This window comes from Lissotriton vulgaris, chromosome 7 (assembly GCF_964263255.1).
Source record: "Lissotriton vulgaris chromosome 7, aLisVul1.2, whole genome shotgun sequence".
Classification (NCBI taxonomy): domain Eukaryota; kingdom Metazoa; phylum Chordata; class Amphibia; order Caudata; family Salamandridae; genus Lissotriton; species Lissotriton vulgaris.
In genome coordinates, this window is record NC_141695.1 from 627,025,532 (window position 1) to 627,038,757 (window position 13,226).

Consider the following 13,226-nt stretch of genomic DNA (forward strand, 5'->3'; position numbering starts at 1 on the left):
TGCTGTTGAGTAGATAGTATATTTTAACACTGATTTGCTTGTTTTTTCAATGTTGCAACTGGCTGATAGATTCAACAGATATTCTATGTTTACTCCTTCCAATGCCTTGCATACCTGAAGCATGGTGGGATTTCTAGATTTGATGGCTTCCTTCCAGACAATGGCATTAGATCTTTGGTCATGCAGAGCTTAGTTTTGATGGCGTATTGAAGTGGGGCGCTTGTGGGCCTCTCTTCAGTGGAGACTAATGCCAGCTCTGTTTCCACTGAAACTGTGGTTGTTCATCGATGAAGCCCAAGCTCTAGTTTCTGCACAGTTCTTTGCAGTTGGCCTTTGGCAAATGAGGCGCCCTAGTTCTCAACGCTATGACATAAGATGCAGCCATCTTTGGCTTGCAGAACTATTCAATTCCTTTTCAGTTCCACATTACCTTTTAGTGAACAGTATGATGTGGTATGCTGCTCATGTGCCCTTGACCAAATGGTTTGGCATCCTACATTATTTAGAGACGCTTGTTGTTGAATGTCTGGTTCCTTATTGTTGGCGTTTGTGTAGTGATTTCTTAGATTTAGGACCCCAGATCATGGCTTTGGAATTAAAGGATTCATTTCAGATGTTTTTTAGTGCAGTAGGTTTCCATCACAGCTATGTATGTATGAATGTTTGTATGTGTGTGTGTGGCATTTGCAAAGTGTGAAAGTGCCCAAAAGCAGTGAAGCAATGTACAGAGTTAAAGACAAGGATACAGTCTACAAGTTATTGGAGCGGAATCTGTGTTCTGAGAGTGAAGTTGGACTGTTACATTGTCCTGATGTAGTGTCTTTAAACAGATGCATCTTCAACCCTTTCCTAATTTGGAGCAGCATTGGGACACCCTGGGGGTTCCAACAGTATCAACAGTAACCACCTGTGGTTGAGAGGCAGTAGTGACTGGCTGGACTGTTAGTGACCTAGCAAGAACAGAGTCCAGGGGCGGCTCCTCCACTATGGTGGCGCGTTGCCCCACTGCTGAAAGGCAGCAGACAGAAGAAAAATAAAAACTATTTTATTATCATTTAATTTTTAACTTCAAGTCTGCCGATTCTAGGGCAGCGGGCCATGTCTGGCCATGTCGCAGGGTCAGCAGTAGGGGTAGGAGGAGTGGTAGACACTGAAAGTGGTTTGGCCACTGTCTTTAGATGGTCAAACTGACATGTGCACTTGAATATCTCCAGGCTGTCCCTTAGAGATATCAGCAGTACTCAGGCGCACAGGCTACCAGTCCCAGCTGGGGCTTGAAACTGGCCCGCTTCGCCCAATCCCAGTGCTTCTGTCATACTGGGTAGTAGCATGAGAGCAGCGTTGGGATTACGTGAGGCGTCTGGGAGCCTATACTCATGGGGATTGCAGTGCTGGGAGCAGAGAAGCAGCTCAGCATGGGAGCAGAAGATCGCGTAGGCAGCAAAAGATGCATTTATATATTTATTCTTATTATTTTTTCACTGCGCTGCACCACCAGTCGGATTAACAGCAGCCGCTGCTGTGACAGACTCCTTCTTTATTCAGTTAACAATTCAAAAGTACCACCAAGAATGTACACCTGCACTAATCAACAATTAAAGTCCTCTCTGTGGCCTCCCTCCTTAGCTGCCCGCTAATTCTGGGAGAGCTGTCTAAAACCAGGCTTATAAACCTACATTTATACAATACTGTGTTTTAGCCCATCACTCTCAGCGTAACGTCTCCAACGCTTCCGACGAGGACAAAAATTTAAAATTTCCTAGCTATTGTAATGGAAAGTTTCAATTCTATTAAGGACTCTGAGGCGAGGATAATGCCTTCTTTCTTTCTTTACTTTATTTTTATATCAGACAACTTCAAAGATAGCCAACACTACGTTTCCCAAGAACACTTGGGAAAATGTAGTGTAGAAAACCATAACATCCAATTTGTACAGTCCAAAAATGTCCAATCAGGAGGCCCATAGCCTCAACATAGATCTCTCTCACTGGCCCCTCGCCCTCTTTCATCGCGCGAAGTCAGATCACTGTCATGAATTCTGTTTATTTGCATCAGATCCTACAAGACAGAGTACATTGTTACCACCTGAGCACACACTACTAAAGCCTGTGAACCAAAATGCAGTGCAAGCAGTTAATGTGCAATAGAACAAAAATGTCCAACTCAAACACTGTATAGACAAGCAATGTTACTTACTCAAATACGGGGAGGGTTGTCCTCCGGAATCCCTAGGGTGGGATAATCCTCGCCTCCGAGTCCTCAATAGAATTTAAAATTTCAGTTACTGTAGGTAGGAAATATTTCACTCTGTCAGGACTGGAGGCGAGGATTATGATAGTTTAAAGCTTGCTCAGCACGAGGTGAGCCATGTCCACACTGGCTTGAAGTAGAACCTTTTAAAGGTAGAGTCCGAAGACCAATCTGCATTGAGGATATCCTCCAAACGGGCACCCAAGCTAAATGCCTTAGAGGCCATTGCGCCCCCTTGACGAATGGGCTCCAAAGTCTCGAAGACTAATTACGGCTGCCTGCATCACTCATCTGACCCATCTAGCAATGGTAGGTGATGAGACTGCCTTAAGAGGCTAACGGAGTACAATGAGGAACTGGCGTTCTCCAGGAGGACGAAACTCCTCAGTCATTTCCTCATATGCCTTGAGGCATCTTACAACACACAGCTTTGGGAATCTGGAATTTCCGGGTAGGAGATAATCCTAGTGTGGCACTAAGTTCTTTTGTGGAGAGTGAACGTCACCCCATTAGGGGTAAACATCCTACTTGTGATGTCCAAAGCTCTCACATCTGAGAGACGACGGCAGGAAATGAGGCAAAGGAGCCTAGCCAGCTTAGCAGACAACTCTTTCCTAGAGAGAAAACGGTTCGGTTGCCAGGAGAGAAACCAGTTGAGGACCTGGTTCACATCCTAAAGAGCGAAGTAGCGACGCTCGCGAGGTGGAAAGAGCCTAATACCACGTAACAATCTGCAAACCAGAGGGTGTTTGCCCACAGTCGCTTCATTAATCGATATATGCTTGGAGGAAATGGCTGACTGAAAGGTGTTTATTGACCTGTAGGCCATACCACTGGAAGCTAGTTGAGCCAGGAAGTTCAAGACATGCACTACATCTTCAACCAGGGGATCCACACCCCGCCGCATACACCAACGGGACCATCTGCCCCAAGCGGAACTGTATCTTTTGATAGTACTGTCTGCCTAAGCCTTGGACATGAAAGTTTCAGCCCCTTGCGAAAGGACTGGGACCTCCCATCGGCCCCTGAAATATGCCACGCCATGAGCCACAATGAGTTTGCTTGCACCAGAGGATGCGTAGCCTTGTCGGGACTCAATAGGAGATTTGGAAACTGGGGGAGTAGGATTGGCGAATGCCAGGAAAGTTCCAGAAGAACTGGAAACCAAACTTGCGAACTCCAAAACAGGGTAATCATGACCAAATCCACCCGCTGACACCCAACCCTTCATGACCAGTGTGAAGAGAGGAAAAGTGTACCCCTTCTCTAGGCTCCAGGCCTGGAGGAAGGCATCTGTGGCCACTGCCAGTGGATCCGGCTTCCAGCTGTAGAAGCGGGGAAGTTGATGGTCCAGCCTTGAGGCAAAGAAGTCCACCGAATCGCAGGACCGTTTGGGTGGAGGTGACACTGTTTCCCCTTGTTGTGGACCCTCCAGGACCGAAGGAGGGGGGAGCAGGAGTGATGGATTGGGGATTTAGCCTCTGAAAGGCTTGGACGATCTGGCAGGAGAGTCTCTCCTTTAACGGAGTCATGGCCTCCACCACTGCGCGGTAAGTTGAGGTGTCCACAGCCTCATAGAAGTCATCATCCCAAGGGAGGTCAGATCGATGGTCCTCCATCTCTTGGTAATCATCTTGGTAGTCCATGCTGCGCACAGGCTTATTAGAAGGTCAGAGACCAGTCAGGGGGTGTCTGGGTGTCAGAGCACCAGGCCTTAGGGCAGCCTTTATGATTAACAGAGTTGGGTGTCAGCCTAATTTTTAATGCGAGTACCTCGCAAATTTAGGGGGGTTTCTAGCCCTGGGGCACTCACACTGGTGCAATATATTATTATAAATTGGATTATCCCCAGACAATGGGGAGCCAGCCTGGAAAGTGTCCCCTGAGCCCTCTGAAAATACTGACCCAAACAAGGCGTCAGGATGAAAAATACAGACTCTGCTGCCAAGTTTAATTCGGGCAGCAGAGTGTTAAATCGGTGATTACGACCAGCCTTGTTGCTAGGAGAGCGACCCAGCAGGGTATTCGCTTCAGTACGACAGCTCGGGGGAAAATGCGTGCGCTGAATAGAATTCCCCAGAGAGACTCCCTGAGGAATTCAAATTTGCACATTCCAATCCCGTGCCGCCTTTTACACCCTCTAGTGGTGGGAGGTCGGCGCCAAGAGCAACACCATTACGAGCCGCGTAGGAGCGAGAACACCCCCGCGGCTGAATTGAAAAGAAACGCGAGCGGTTGAAAAACACAAATGCCTAATAAAGCCACAACAACCGCTTAGCTAAAAACAGCAAGCAGCTGAAAATAATGAACGTGGCGGTGCCGCGCACAACTAAAACTTTTTAAATAAAGCACAAAGCACATAATATCAATAAATAGCACCAAAACAGTAAAACTGAAGAGTACTTATCTCTGCTGCATAGCGAGGGGCCAGTGAGTAAGGACTATGTTGTGGCTATGGCCCTCCTGATTGGACATTGTTGGACTGTCCTAATTGGATGTTGTTATATTTTTTCTACACTACATTTTCCCAAGTGTTCTTGGGAAACGTAGTTTTGGTTATCTTTGAAGTTGGCTGCTTTAAAAATAAAGTGAAGAAAGAAGGCATAAACCCCGCCTCCAGCCCTGACATAGAATTGTGAACTTGCCTCCTCATAGAGGTTAAATTACCATCAGATTTTATATTGCATGCAGTTTTATCGGACTTCCCTTTGGGACTCTGGACTTTTAACATTTCAATACCTCAGACTTCGGTGAGATCCCAGCTTCTTGACAGGTAAGGAATATTGGTTCTGTTTTTCTCCACCAACTCCCCCATCTAAAATGCATCCCTTTGGGCTTCCCAAGAGGTAGTTTGGAGTTAGCAGGGAAAATTAAAACGACTTCATCTCCAGCCTCCGCTCCAGCCATAGCCCGCAACTCCAAAGATTTATCATGATTACAAACACCCTGTGTGCATTTGTTACCTGCATTCTGATAATTTTCGTGCCACTGCACTATTTTTCATTCTTTTTCTTTCAAGACTTTGCAACAAAAAAAAAGAAAGCTGAGAGAAACCCTTTAAGTTAAAAAAATGAATTTTATTTCAGGGGTGGTGATAGGGACAAGGTGTCAATACAAAGTACAATGAAAAATGTAAAGTACAAATACATCAATAAGCAATGGGCAAAATACAGTGATAAACCATAGTTGAAGCCAGTCATGAGCGTCAAAGCTAAATAAAATAAAACCCACAATTATAGAGATAAATTATACAAAAGGAAATACATACAGTTGATGTTATAAAAGAAACGGAATGTGGGAGGGCATTCAAGGAGGCTTGAGAACTTCTTGCTGTGAAGCCTGTGGGTGAAACGGACGTTGAGCACAAACATCAAGATAAAGTGAAACAGGGAGCCATAAGTCTGTGCGCTTTGCTGCCATGTACGCAGGAAAAAGAAAAGCAGTATCCAATCTATGGTTATGGCAGACGTTATACCCCCATGCTTTAAAGGAGATGTTGGAAAAATTCTTCCAGTTGATTGTAATTTGCTGAAATGCAACAGCTAATAATAAATCAATAATCTGAGTATTAAGTTCAGCATCTTCCCAACAAGAAGAGAGACTTCCTAAAACACATTAGTGTAAGAGAAAGGAATGCAAGTATGAAACATTACATTAATTTGGGCCCAAGCCTGCAGCCAAAGGTTATGGACAGATTCGCTTAGGAATATCATATGAAACAAAGTCGCTTGCGGAGAAGAACAGGACCAACAAATGTGTGGAGTGAGTGGAAAGCGTTTATGAAGATCAGATGGTGTGAAAAGAAGTCTATTGTAAATGAAAAACAGGGTTTGTGTCAAGGTTGCTTCTCTAGAGGACTTTCGAATCTTAGACCAGATCTTATCCCATAGAGGGATGGGCCAAGATGCATCAAGATCGTGTTCCCAGCTTTCCTCCACCTTAGATTTGGGTCTAACAAGGTCTTTAGGATGAAGGTACTTGTAAATGGAGGAAGCTTTAGGAGTGGTACGTAAAAAGGAATGAAGTAAAGCGGTAGGGGCAGGAGAGGAATTGGGGGGGGGGGGGGTGCGTGCAAGAGACGGGTGTAAGTTGCCATAGCAGCTTCTTTGAGAAGAAGATATCTGTGGGTAAAAGAAGCAGGTAAACCATATGTGGTACGAAGAGTAGAGAAGGGTATGAAAGAAGAATGTAAGAATAATTGGGCGACCCAAATTAGTCCTCTATGCCGCCATGCCTTCCAGTAAAAGGGCCTATCACGTATCAGGAGGGAAGTATTATGCCAATTAGTTGAGGTAAGAAGCTCAGCAATTGTCATAGGGGGATCTGGGGAAGAAGATAAAAGTAATTTAATGGTGAATTTGTGAATGGTAGTAGGAATAGAGGAGGGTTTGCGTGAGAAGGAAAGGTATTCAGTGAAGGAGAAAGGGGAAAGGAAGAGGCGTTCAAGTTTAGCCCATAGAGGACAAGGGGAAGTCGAATCTTGTAACCAGAGGGAAGCCTGTCGTAACAGAAATGCTTTATGATAGGCTGGGAAATCTGGGTAGTTAACTCGGCCTTCTGATTTGGGACGGATGAGCCGAGCAAGGGACATTCTAGGTTTCTTGTTGCTCCACAAAAAGGATGTCAAATTTGAGTTAATTTTCCTGAAAAATTTAGAGGGGATGGGGACAGGAATATTAGAAATAGTGTAGAGGACGATAGGGGAGAGCATCATTTTAATTGTATCGAGGCGTCCCCACCATGATAGGTAAAGGGGTGCCATCTAGATCTTAAGTCCAATAGTTTTTGAATGCGTTTATTTAGACAGAGGGAAACTGTGTCGGAGATAGAGGGAGTGATGTGAAGGCTAAGGTACTTAATGTGTGAGGAACCACATGTAAAGTTTGAAGTGCTGAAATCAGGGCGGAACGTAAACTTCGTCAAGGGTAGAATCTCACATTTGTCATTATTGAGCTTATAGCCAGATATCTGGGAATAATCTCTGACCTCCGCAAGGAAGGCAGGAAGAGATTCAATGGGGTTAGAGATGAAAAGCAAAATATCGTCCGCATAAGCGGCCAGCTTAACTTGGGAATCTAAGGCCTGAAAACCGTGTATGTTTGGGTTTTGACGGAGTTTGGATAGAAAAGGTTCTAAAGCCAGATTAAAAAGAAAATGGGACAGAGGGCAGCCTTGACGCACTCCTCTTCCTAAATCAAAAAAGGAAGAAATTAGGCCGTTGGCGCAAACCGCCGCAGGAGGATTGGAGTACAATAAAGAAATTAAGGAGATACATTTGTGGCCAAAACCAAACCATTTGAGGGCATAAAATAAATAGGTCCATTCAACCCTATCAAAAGCTTTCTCAGCATCTAGGCCAATTGCCGCAAGGGCATGGGGAGATTTATGAGATTTCGATAGAACATTAAACAAAAGTCTAGTATTATCTGTGATAAAGCGGCCCTTGACGAAGCCTGATTGTTCCTCGCCTAAGAGGTCCGGAAGGAGGAGATCAAGACGCGCTGCAAGTGATTTAGCAAATATCTTGTAATGAATATTAACCAAAGAAATGGGCCTATAGTTCTTACAGTGTTGCGCATCCTTCCCCTCCTTGTGTATGAGGCAAATGTGAGTGTCAGAGAAAGAGCCTGAGGAGGCACCTAAGGCAAGAAATGAGTCTAATAGGGAGTGTAATTTTGGGATGAGGAGTTTTGAAAAATGAAGGAAGAATTCAACAGTAAGACCACCTGATCCGGGGGCTTTGTCTTTTTTAAGAGACTGGAGTACTTGAAGTAATTCGTGTTGAGAAACATCTAATTCTAAAGAAGAAAGGTCAAGAGGGAAATGGTCAGGTTTACGTATGGTAGAAAAGAAATGATCTAGGGATTGGGTAGAGGGTTGGGTCTCAGAGGAGTACAAGGTTTTGTAGAAAGAGGAAAATTCAGTGAGGATGTCTAGATCTTTATGTTGGAGATGGGAGTGAGCATCAAAGATGGATTCAATATTCAATTTGTTGTGTTTAATTTTCAAGTAATTAGCTAAAATCTTTCCGGCTTTGTTTCTGCCGCCGTAAAATTTTGCGCTGGATTTCAGTAAATAGAGTGAGGCGTCCTCTGTGGATTTTTTGTTGAACCTCATTTTGGCATTAACAAGGGCTGTTAAACTGTCTTGTGAGTGAGAGGTAAAATAAGAGTGTTCCAATTTCTTAATATCTTGAAGAAGAGCCTCTGTATATTTGCGTGCATGTCTTCGCTTCTTTGCAACGTATCCAATTATAAAATCTCTTGCCGAGGCCTTAAAGGCATTTCAAATTGTGTGTTTGGGGATGGAAGGGGTATCATTAAATTAAAAATATTCATGAAAAAATTCAGTAAAGGAAGCAGTAAATTTGCGATCCAATAAAAGAGCGTTATTGAAACGCCATCTCTTTGGTCCAACAGGCTTAGGGAGTAAGTCAATATGGACTATGGTAGGAGCATGATCCGAAAATAAAATTGGACTAATTTCAGCATGAGTGAGAGTTTGAGAAATATTGTGAGTAACAAAAATATAATCAATGCGGGACTGGGAATGATGGCATGGGGAGTAAAAAGTAAATTCCCTTGTTGTCGCATTACACAGGCGCCAGGCGTCAATGAGTTTGTGTTGGGAGATAGCTTGAGTAAATAGCTTGAGTAAATAGCTTGTGAGATTTATTTGGAACAAAGTGAGTCTTGGAATTCTGGTCAATCAAAGGATCAAGGGGATGATTGCAGTCACCTGCTAAAATAAAATCATCAGCAAATATAGTAATGTGATGGGAAAAGTCGTGCCAAAAAGCAGGATCGCCACCAGTGGGAGAGTAGATATTAAGGAGGGAAATTGGAACACCCTTGAGAGACAGTTTAACATGTGTCCATCTACCCTCAGTATTTGATTCCTGTGCAATTAGGGAATGAGACAAAGTTTTACGACATAAAATAGCTACTCCATTAAGTTTCCCATCCCCCTGGGAATAATAAACCTCACCCACCCATCCTCTTTTGAGTTTAGCCGATTCTACATCAGATAAATGAGTCTCTTGTAAAAATGCAATATCTACATTCAATCTAGCTAGATGAGATAATATTTGTTGTCTCTTGATGGGAGAGTTAATACCCTTAACATTCCATGTAATTATATTTAATGACATAATACATAAAAAAGCAAAAAAAGATCAGTAGCAATGAAAAAAGGAAAGCCCATGAGAGAGAGGAAGCGCAAGAGAATAAGATGATCATAAATGCCGGAGAGAAAGAGGAGAAGAAATGAGAGAGAGGAGATGAGTGTTGAGGAGAGGGAGAAAAGGGGATAGGGACGAAAAGGAAAGAGAGAAGCCAAAGGAGATACGCAGATGTTAGAAAACAGAATAGTAATTGCCAAAAACGAAAGGAGAAAACATGTAAAGAGGAGAGGATGGAACAAAATCTTGAAAATTAAGAAGAAAGAGCAAGTAGAGATAAAGAGACACCTTTAAGCATTGAAAAAATACGAGATCAAGGTAAAGGAGAACTTAAGGGAAAATAAACATGATGAACAGGAAGGAAAACTGTACTTACGGAAAGGGAGGGGAGCACAATCGGGAGGAGGATCAAACTGGAAGAAAAGGAGGGGGGGGGGTAGAACCAACCAGAGGAGGTCAGGCAACAGGGTCAACGAACCACCCAACCAAGGGGACAACACGGAACGCGATATGTAACCTGTGGACAAAGAAGGGTGACATTAGGAGATGGAACCATCAATAACAACAAATATAACGGAAAAAGGGAATGGGTACATAAGCATATAGGAGTAAAACGCATAGCTGCTGGACTCAGAGAGCAGATGAGGCGGGGAAGACAACAGTAAAGGACAATCATTAAAGAGAAAAAGAAAAAATGCTGGAATCATGGACGAAAAGAAGAAGACGGGCCAGAAAGGTCCATATCAGCAGCTTGGCAGGAATTCAGGAAGCTCTGGAGACGGACTGGATCCTCGTTGGTTGTCGTTTTGTTGTTGTAGGTGACCCTGAAGAAGCACGGGTGAAAGAGACCATATCTAGCACCAATGGAGCGAAGAGTGGGTCTCATATCCAGGAAGGCCTTGCGTCGATTCGCCGTGGCTCTTGCATAATCCTGCGCAAAGAACAAGGAGGAACCTGACCAGGTTAGGCGTGGAGAAGCTCTGCCTGTTGAAAGAACCTTTAATAAGTCAGTATACTCCAGAAAGTACATGATGACGCCTCTTGGTTTGGAAGAAGTGGAGGTAGGAGAGGGAGCTCTGCCAAGCCTGTGAGCCCATTGTATATTGAGCGTGATGCCTTCCGGCAGATGTAAGAGAGTGGGAAGAAAGGATTTGAAAAAGGCAACAGGGTCGGTCCCCTCACATCCCTCCACCAGGCCGTAAATACGTAGGTTGTTGCGCCTATTTCGGTTTTCCAACTCCTCCACCTGTTTTTGTAAGGATGCAACCTGCGAAGGCAAGTGTGAGACTTTAGAAGATGATTCCTGGAGAGAAGAGACGCTGCGTTCTACAGACGTGACTCTTGCATCCATATGGGACCAATTATCAGTCAAGACCTGTAATTTGGCATTGGTTTCTTCCATGAAAGGACGCAATGTTCTTATCTCCTCCGGCAACATTTCCATGGATATGGTAGAAACAGGATTGGACGGAGACAGAGGGTCCTTTTTTAGCCTTTTGGTGTTTCCTTTCCCCACAGTCTGCGCAGATTGCTCCATCGAGGACTGTGGTATGTGAACATAAGGCGGCTGGGACACTTCCAATTGGGCGACGGCCGAAAACACCTTGGAGTTTTTAATGAAAATATGCTGCGCAGGTTTAGTGACGCCGTTTGGCGTAAGTTTGCCCATGTAAGCTAGCCGTGAAGGAGAGAGGCAGCGAAATAGTAGATATGTAGAATTCTCGTTATCTGCGAAGCAATTTATAGGTAACAGTGTCGCAGAAGAAAAAAAAAAAAGAAAGATAGTCTCAGATGCAATGAGGAAATTCCAGTGAACCAGTAGTCTCAAATAAATAATTCAGAGGGATAGCACAAAACATAAAATGGCCGCCATCTTTAGAAAGCTGAGGAGGCTTGAGATAGCATGGAGAGTCAGCCAAAAAGAGCAATCACAGCTGAGAGGCAGAGCAGGTCAAAAATGAGGAAGACATGGCTTATCCTATGCAAAAAGCAGAAGTACAGGCAAGAATACAGCCGTTTTGAAGAGCTGCTCGTACCTGAGAGGCATCCTCGGTGTCACGAGAAAACAAAATGGCGGCCGCGGCTTGACAGAGCCGCGACCGGAGCCTTAGTGTCTGAAAAAACGACAATGAAGGTCCTCTGAGAGCCCCATGAAGGGCTCACGGCATTCTCAGCAGTTTCCGCCGTGAAGACTTGCGAACCACGAGTCGTGAAATAGGCTCGAACCGCTTGTTCCCCTCAGCGGGATCGGAGTGCTAACGCCTTCGCCGCCATCCGCATCTGGCGCTAAGCCACGCCCCCCTGAGAGAAACCCTTAATCTGGAGAAGTCAATGACGAGCACTCCTCCCAAGGCTTCCAAAAAGAAAAAGAAAATCGAACTTTCCACTAAGCGGAAAAAGGCAAAGGTTTTGGCCTGTGATGAAAGTGTGCTATTAATTTTAAATAGTCTTCCTTTCACCTTCCTCAGTGTCGGACAATGACCACCTATGCTGAAATTGACATCCTCGGCCAAAGAATCTGCCTCTTTAACCGGGAAGTCTTCCGCATTGAGCTTTACATTAGTATTTATTATTCCCTTACATTCTGCTCATCCGTCACCCTCCTCCCTTTCATTGATGAGAACATTATTGCAATGACATTGTTAACAACCTCAATCATCTGTAAACCTTCCAGTGAATGTGTGTAATGTGGTTAGGGCAGCATCCTAGTTAAAGTTGCTCATCACGGAAATTAGCTGTGTTGATTATCATTCCATGAGCCTGATGATCAAATCAGTTTTGCTGTCTCAAACCCTGCAATTTGTAAAATCACAGGGTTTGCGACTGCCTAACTATTTTTTTTGCCATTCCTGTAACCCCTTTTGTCAGCTGAACAGGTTTTTCTGTCTCTAAAAAGGAGTTGGGCAGCTTGTTCCATATCACTTTTAGGAAGGAGAATGAAAGGGCTGTTCTTTCCTCACTGCCATTTGAAGGGACCTAAATCTATACTTTGTGACCACAATTATGGGGGAAAACGATAAAGTACCAACTACAAAGTTGGGTTGGGATTTGATTATCTGATTTACAAATGAGAAACTGTCTCCTGGAGATAGCGGCCTCTTTGAGAAGAATGTCTTGTGACCTAGGAGAGTGGGGTTGGGAGTAGATCATGAAGTGGTCCAAAGGATCACTGCATGTCCCCCCTCCCCACCCCCCCCCCCAATGTCCACCCAGACTGGATTTTTTATTTTTTAAGCAGCGCCTGTAAATTGAAAAGACATGAGCTGCTTTAAAAATCATAAGTTTTCCGTTTGGGAATGCAGATGTAGGGATATAGGTCTGCTCAGTGGGATAACATAAGCCCCCGCAACCGCTCAAGTTTTGTTACGTACTGTGTCTGTTGTCCTTTGCAGGCACTCATCTCTGCATACATAGCCAATCACAAAGGGTTATAAAATAGCCCTGTGCCTACTAAATATTCATCAGGTAGGTAATTTTGCAACCTTCTATGAATGGTCTTTTTCTAATGCGTCCTGTCAAAACCTAAGCTGCCTGATCAATTTCATTCCTCTTTGCAAAATTGTATTCATGCAGTATGCAGATCCTGGAGTGAGAACAAAGATTAGTGCATCAGCCCCTATATCCTTTCTTGATGTATTAGCTGTAGTAATCAATAACATAAAGCACACTTTTTGTCAAGAAGATATTTGTATCAATAGTCTTGGTCCAGCGATTTTAGTCTTTTGTATTGGCGGCCTACTTTCTACGTTTGTAAAAAAAAGTCTGCGTTGTACCCTGGTTAAAGAAGCCCACAACT

At 44.1% G+C, this 13,226-nt stretch overlaps 1 protein-coding gene across 1 annotated transcript in view; it reads left to right on the forward strand.

Moving 5' to 3' along the window:
* The window catches only part of FDXR (ferredoxin reductase), a 418,834-nt gene that overhangs the window by 166,225 nt on the left and 239,383 nt on the right, over nucleotides 1–13,226 (forward strand). The window lies entirely within an intron of this gene.